Source organism: Mirounga leonina, unplaced genomic scaffold (assembly GCF_011800145.1).
Source record: "Mirounga leonina isolate KUSES-001 unplaced genomic scaffold, KU_Mleo_1.0 Mir_151, whole genome shotgun sequence".
Taxonomy (NCBI): domain Eukaryota; kingdom Metazoa; phylum Chordata; class Mammalia; order Carnivora; family Phocidae; genus Mirounga; species Mirounga leonina.
The window spans coordinates 10190343-10198883 of record NW_023270377.1 but is presented as its reverse complement, the minus strand read 5'-3'; positions in this window follow the sequence as shown (position 1 = coordinate 10198883).

The window sequence follows — 8541 nt, the reverse complement described above, 5'->3', positions numbered from 1 at the left end:
ACCCAAATGACTCCACCCCCAAAACTGCTAGAACTCATACAGGAATTCAGTAAAGTGGCAGGATATAAAATCAATGCACAGAAATCAGTGGCATTCCTATACACCAACAACAAGACAGAAGAAAGAGAAATTAAGGAGTTGATCCCATTTACAATTGCACCCAAAATCATAAGATATCTAGGAATAAATCTAACCAAAGAGGCAAAGAATCTATACTCAGAAAACTATAAAATACTCATGAAAGAAATTGAGAAAGACACAAAGAAATGGAAAAACATTCCATGCTCATGGATTGGAAAAACAAATATTTTGAAAATGTCAATACTACCTAGAGCAATCTACACATTTAAAGCAATCCTTATCAAAATGCCATCAACTTTTTTCAAAGAAATGGAACAAACAATCCTAAAATTTGTATGGAACCAGAAAAGACCCCAAATAGCCAGAGGAATGTTGAAAAAGAAAAGCAAAGCTGGTGGCATCACAATTCCGGACTTCCAGCTCTATTACAAAGCTGTCATCATCAAGACAGTATGGTACTGGCACAAAAACAGACACAGAGATCAATAGAACAGAATAGAGAGCCCAGAAATGGACCCTCAACTCTATGGTCAACTATTCTTTGACAAAACAGGAAAGAATGTCCAATGGAAAAAAGACAATCTCTTCAACAAATAGTGTTGGGAAAATTGGTCAGCCACATGCAGAAGAATGAAACTGAACCACTTCCTTACACCACACACAAAAATAGACTCAAAATGGATGAAAGACTTAATGTGAGACAGGAATCCATCAAAATCCTTGAGAAGAACACAGGCAGCAACCTCTTTGACCCCAGCCGCAGCAACGTCTTCATAGAAACTTTGCCAAAGGCAAGGGAAGCAAGGGCAAAAATGAACTATTGGAGCTTCATCAAGATAAAAAGCTTTTGCACAGCAAAGGAAACAGTCAACAAAACCAAAAGGCAACTGACAGAATGGGAGAAGATATTTGCAAATGACATATCAGATAAAGGGCTAGTATCCAAAATCTATAAAGAACTTATGAAACTCAACACCCAAAGAATAAATAATCCAATCAAGAAATGGGCAGAAGACATGAACAGACATTTTTCCAAATAAGACATCCAAATGGCCAACAGACACATGAAAAAGTGTTCAATATCACTCGGCATCAGGGAAATCCAAATAAAACCTCAATGAGATACCACCTCACACCAGTCAGAATGGCTAAAATTAACAAGTCAGGAAATGACAGATGTTGGTGAAGATGCAGAGAAAGAGGAACCCTCCTACACTGTTGGTGGAAATGCAAGCTGGTACAGCCACTCTGGAAAACAGTATGGAGGTTCATCAAAACGGTGAAAATAGAGCAATTTTGGGGGTGGTGGAGGTGGAGGGATGTCGAAGTCACTCTTATTTAGGTCAGTTCTTCTTATGACCCAGCAATTGCACTACTGGGTTTTTACCCCAAAGATACAAATGTAGTGATCCGAAGTTGTATGTGCACCCCAATGTTTATAGCAGCAATGTCCCCAATAGCCAAACTATGGAAAGAGCCCAGATGTCCATCAACAGATGAATGGAAAAAGAAGATGTGGTATATATATACAATGGAATATTATGCAGCCATCCAAAAACCAAAATCTTGTTATTTGCAACAACGTGGATGGAACCAGAGGGTATTATGCTAAGCAAAATAAGTCAATCAGAGAAAGACAAGCATCATCAGTTCTCACTGATATGAGGAATTCTTATCTCAGGAAACAAACTGAGGGTTGTTGGAATGGTGGGGGGTGGGACAGATGGGGTAACTGGGTGATGGATACTGGGGAGGGTATGTGCTATGGTGAGCACTGTGATTTGTGTAAGACTGATGAATCACAGACCTGTACCTCTGAAAGAAATAATACATTGTATGTTTAAAAAAAAAATAAGATAGTAGGAAGGGAAAAATGAAGGGGGTAATTGTAGGGGGAGACGAACCATGAGAGACTATGGACTCTGAGAAGCAAACTGAGGGTTTTAGAGGGGAGGGGGGTGGGAGGATGGGTTAGCCTGGTGATGGGTATTGAGGAGGGCACGTTCTGCATGGAGCACTGGGTGTTATATGCAAACAATGAATCACGGAACACCACATCAAAAACAAATGATGTAATGTATGGTGATTAAGATAACATAATAAAATAAAATAAAAAAAAAAGCTATACATAGTGGTTGCTATTGAACTCTTTAAAAACAAATTTCCATTTCTAATTTATTGTTTAAATAAACAAAACTATTATATATTGTCTAACTTTTTAAATTCTAATATAAAAATACTGATATTCAGACATTCTGTAATAATCAAAATACTAACTTTGCATGTTAAGTAGACTTATTGTGGTGATCATTTGACAATGTATACAAATATCAAATCATTATGTTGCACCCTTGAAACTAATATAATGTTATATGTCAATTATACTTCAATAAAAATAAGATAAGATGAAATACTAATTCCCCCATACTTGAAAAAAATAAACTTTTGTTTCCATGGTCATCTTGGAAAATATTTGAATGTTCCACATTTGGACTGATACGTAATAAGCCACATTTCATTCCTAAAGGAGAAATTTTGAGATTGGTAATGAGGAAGGGAAAATAGAAATTTGCAGGGAAAAGTCTATATATAGCCTATATGGTTACACAGAATTGAAATCCTAAAATATGCCTGAGTCTGCCAGGATCCTGAAAGCTAATTACCACAGTGAGAAGAACTGACCTAAATAAGAGTGACTTCGACATCCCTCCACCTCCACCACCCTCCATAGACTCAGGTGTGCTTCGTGTGTGTGTGTGTGTGTGTGCGTGCGCGCATGAGCCTGCATGCACACTTTTTTTTTTTTTAAAGATTTTATTTATTTATCTGAGAGAGAGAGAATGGGAGACAGAGAGCATGAGAGGGGGAGGGTCAGAGGGAGAAGCAGACTCCCCGCCGAGCAGGGAGCCTGATGCGGGACTCGATCCCGGGACTCCAGGATCATGACCTGAGCCTAAGGCAGTCGCTTAACCAACTGAGCCACCCAGGCGCCCCCTGCATGCACACTTAACGTGGGGGGTGCAGGGTGCCGGGGAAAGGTGTGTTAAAACCACAAAGTAGGGATTATTTCAAGTCCTATATTTTCCCCGTAGTGAAATAATTCCTGCAGTGAGATAATTGCCTCAGAATTTGTTGCTGACTGTTCTCAGAAAGCACTTTTTTTTTAAATGAGAAAAGATCCAGGGAGAGGGCATGCAATTTTGATTAACCAATCTGTCAAAACTAAGCATGGTTTAATTAATGACTTGAGATTTTGAAGGAAAATTTTTGTGGGGACATAGCACTTCTCCCGCTATGTCATACCTTTATAAACCATTCCCTAGAGAACTTCTAAGGTATGAATTTGGAGTTCCCTTTTATCATTAAGGGGGAAAAAAATCTTATGGAGATTGGTTGGACATTCTGCACCTGGCAATTTCTGATTACATTTTATAAATTGAGATGATAAGTGATTGGCAGGCAATCTTGGTATTCAAATGTGAATGACCCTAAAATGGAAAACTGATCATGTGATTCTAATTTGCTCTACCCTGCCGTTACTAATGTTTTAATGAGTCCCTAATCTAAAATATATTCCATTTCAAAATGAAAACTTGTTTCTTTCATGCCACATGAATGGCAGTTAATACTCCTTAAAGCTTCTCAGTGGGAACAATTTCCAAAATAACTAGCGGGAATATTCACTCTTTCTCAATATTTGCTAAGTGAAATAGAAACAATTAGCTGCATATTTTGTTGAGTTCTTGATCGTCTGGCAAATCAAGGCAAAGCACAAAGGATATGTTAGTTGCTGAACAAGTGACAATTTAGCTCATGAACAAAAAGCAGATTGTGGTCAGAAGACAAGCCTTTGCAGTTACAATCATCCTGAAAAGGATGCCCTAATTACAGTGCAATATTCTTCCATCAGACCACAGCATTGCTCAGGAAAGCTGGTTGCTAGTGAGACTCTAATGTCTTTCTTTCTTAGCCACTGTGAGTCATGTCTTTCATCTGTAATTAAGGCCTTTGATATGCATGACCTTCATTAGCACTGAGGTAATGAAACAAATCAGACCAAATGTCCTGTTGTTGAAGTTGGAAAAGCCACCATAAATGCTAATCTCCTTTTACCTCAACTTGTGCCTATGCAGAAATATGTTATTCTAGAAATACCCCTATTTAGATTTCAGGGTGTTGACAAAGTCGAGATATTCTTCATTTTTTGAAATATTGTATATTAAGTTAATTGCAGACAGGGATTGATTCCCTTATTTGAATATCGTTGATAGCCTGGACAAATTAAATATACAACAGGATGTATTCCTACCATTTTTTTTTTTAAGATTTTATTTATTTATTTGAGAGAGAGAGAATGAGAGAGAGCACATGAGAGGGGGGAGGGTCAGAGGGAGAAGCAGACTCCCCGCCGAGCAGGGAGTCCGATGCGGGACTCAATCCAGGGACTCCAGGATCATGACCTGAGCCGAAGGCAGTCGCTTAACCAACTGAGCCACCCAGGCGCCCTATTCCTACCATTTTTATGGTGAAATAATTTCATATTTGACACGGTTTCCATATTTAACCCTTTCCATTAGATGATCGCTCATGTTAGAAACCTTGCTATTCAAATTCAGTTTATTTTATTTGTCCACTCACTCTGTGTGCCAGATACTGGGATGGGCATTTTACACATGTGATCTCTACTCCTTGGAATAAATCTGCAAAGCAGATTTTATTAGCCCCATTCTATATATGCAGATATATAAGCTGAGAAAAAATAAGTGGTTCCCTAAAAAACATGAACAATGTGGCACAACTTAACTTTAATTAAAGAGGTATGATTGGGGGGAAGGTAGGATGAGCAGAGGGAGCGGTGTCTCTTAGAACAATGTTTTTTGAGCACCAGTATTGATAAGAGAGCAATGAACAAAACACCAGAAGAAACAGCAAAAGAGGCAAGTGAAGTATCAGTGGTCAGACCAAAGGTCCTTTAAAGAATGTGATCAGTGTAACTTATATTTAAAGAATGTAAAGTCGTCCAGTTTCATTCTGTTGCTGTCCAATTTTCCCAATACCTTTTGTTGAAGAGACTTTTTTCCATTGGATATTCTTTCCTGCTTTGTTGAAGATGAGTTGACCAGAGTTGAGGATCTATTTCTGCAAACTGGTGCAGCCACTCTGGAAAACAGTATGGAGATTCCTCAAAAAGTTAAAAATAGAACTATCTCACAACCCACCAATTGCACTACTAGATATTTATCCAAAGGATACAAACATAGTGATTTGAAGGGGCACCAACACCCCAGTGTTTAAAGCAGCAATGTCCACAATAACCAAAACATGGAAAGAGCCCAGATGTCCACTGACAGATGAATGGATAAAGAAGATATGGTGTGTATATATATATATATATATATATATATATATAATGGAATATTACCCAGCCATCAAAAAGAATGAAATCTTGCTATTTGCAAGGACATGGATAGAACTAGAAGGTATTATGCTAAGCAAAGTAAGTCAGTCCCGAGAAAGACAAATACCATATGATTTCATTCATATGTAGAATTTAAGAAACAAAACAGATAAACATAGGGGAAGGGAAAGAAAAATAAAATAAGATAAAAACAGAGAGAGGCAAACCATAAGAGACTCTTAACTACAGGGAACAAACTGAGGGTTGTTGGAGGGGAGGGGGGCAGAGGGATGGGGTTAACTGGGTGGTGGGCATTAAGGAGGGCACGTAATGTAATGAGCACTCAGTGTTATATGCAAATGATGAATCACTAAATTCTACCCCAGAAACTAATAATACAGTTAACAATATGTTAACCAAATTGAACTTAAGTAAAAAGACAGAAAGAAGAGGAAAGTAAAGTGTTGGGTACCTTCACTGGGCTTCTTCCCCTACCACCCAAAGCCACATCCTCAGTCCTACCTATGATGGAAACTGCTATTTCTATTTTGGTTCAGACATAGGCTTTTCTTATTATAGAGAAGTCACTGTTTTTTCCCCCTTAAATCACACAATCTCAGTGGGTCCATGGAGTGGCCCTTCATTTCATTTCATTTTCAGATTCCAATTTCTCATATAGACTGTACCTACATTCACTCTGCTGCCTGAAAACATGTTAACTACTGCATGATATGCTGAGATTTGTGCCTGATAAAGAAGGAATACTTTCTGGTTTGAGGGTCTTGAGGTAAATATTAGGAGTACAATATATGAACTTCAGTGCATGGAATTTATGACATCTATTTTATTTGCTTGGAGATTTTTAAAAATTGCTTCCTGGTATTTCAGCTGTGAATAAGCAAGTTTGCCAGAGGGCTGAGTTTCACAGTTCCATGGAGCATGGGGCTGAGAGAGGCCAGAATGATGGCTTTTGTTCTCATATATGTGGACTGCGTTCTACATAGGCAAAAGCTTAGACCCGCGGTCACAGATTAGCTTTCCGCTGGTTTGTTATAAAACAAATGAGCTTGTTATCTTTGTTCAGGGCTCTTGTATAATGGTTTATCATACGATTTTCCATTACTGTGTTACCGGTCTATCACTTTCAATTACTTTTAGGCTCCTTGAGGTCAGTGATGACGTCCTATTCATCTCTGTATCCCCAGAAGCTGTCATGATTCCTGGAACCTAAAAAATGCCAAATGAATGTTTGTGCAATTAAGCAAGGAACAGGGTACCTATATAACAGATGCTTTTGGTTATGAGAGCAGGAATCATACAGTGTAAACTTTTTGGAAACTCACAATAACATAACCTTCACATGAAACAGACCACAAACATATTCTGTTACCTAGTTTAGCTATTTCAGCTGTAGGGTGTTTTTAACAATCAGCCATTGTCATATTAACACTAACAGACTACTGCACATGCTTTGGCATACAGCAATAAAAATGTGTATCTCACTCAGGCATCTGTATGTCATCTGGGATTTGGGTTCAGCTGGGCTTGGCTGCAAGCCGTGGGTTGCATTATCTAGGCCAGCTTCATTAGTCTGTCATCTTTCTTGGACCAGAAGCTACATGTGACATGTTCTTCTCAGGGCAAGAGGTAGGAGGGCAAGAGAGCAACTAACCACACAAACTCATTCCAAAGCCTTTCCTACATCACGTCCACTGACAACCCATAGGCCAAAGGCATCATAATCAAATGGCCAAGCCCAAAGTCAAAGGCTGGGGAGTACACTCTGGCCACAGTGAAGTTATCATATGCTTATTGATAATCATTCTGTTAAAAATAAATCATTAATTGGAACCTATAGTTTAATCTACTTTAGGCACTTGCACTGATTTGTAAACAGAGGGACAAACTATTGCATACCTCCAGGAAGCATGCTTTGTGGCTGTATTCTAGGGGTTGCCGTTTGCATTTTATTCTATCTGATGGAGCCCTTTGGAGTTGTATACCCCATCGGTATGATTATCTAGTGGAATTGGAGCCGGATAGCCATGCATTGTGGTTATAATTAATTTCATTTTAAATTATTAGAAATGTACACACAGCAAAATCTATTTATAAAATAATCCAATTAAATTTTTATTTGGAAATATTCTCTGTTGTCTGGCAGTTCAACTAAGTTCAACTGTGTCACCCATCCCTCCACCTAGCTGAGGTAATAGATAACTTCATTTATTTAAATGAGTGATGTATGTTTAACACTGAGCAGAGCACTGGCACGTAAGAAGGGTTATGTAAATTTCCGCTGCAGTAATAATGATCATAAAAGCTGTAATGATGATGACAAGGACAGAAAGCAGAGGATTCGTTGATACCTGGAAATTAGTACAGAACAAAAAAATGTGAAGATCAGGGCAAGGTCAGTCTGTGAGGCCAGTCTAACCAGTATGACCGTACTGGTCATTTGGTCAACAAGGTAATATGCAAGAGAGAAGATGCATTAAATGAAATCATTGATAATACAACCACACTGGGTATCTTAGAGAAATAACCCCTGCCTCTAGCCCTGCACAGTGGGTGAAAAGCTAGTGTCAGAAGTAGAAAGTATAATATGAGCAAAACAAAGTCAAAATATTAGGTAGAATTATATGAAATTATCACTTTTTTAGACCCAAGGTGGTCAGTACTGGCAACTTCAAATGATTCAACCAATAAAGCCAATAAAATAAAGAATCTAGGGGCTTCTGAGTAGTCAGACAGAAACAATGTCCCTCCATCAGGGTTTTTGAACTATAGATATGAAAAATTATCAAGAGAAGATGGATGAAAAACACCAGTGACATTAAAGGAAATCCAAACATTAGAAACTGACTTATGTCAATGGAGACGCATCTGGCTGACCTATTAGTTATGTCCAGCATTTCAGAAGACAACCAGCATAACAAAGGCAAATGTAAGAAAAAAAAAATTAAAAACTGGTTGAGAGTTTACCAACAATCACTAATGTCTAAGATATGGTAGCAGTTACTTGGTGAAGAAGAACTGATCATGTAAAGATTTGATAGCCT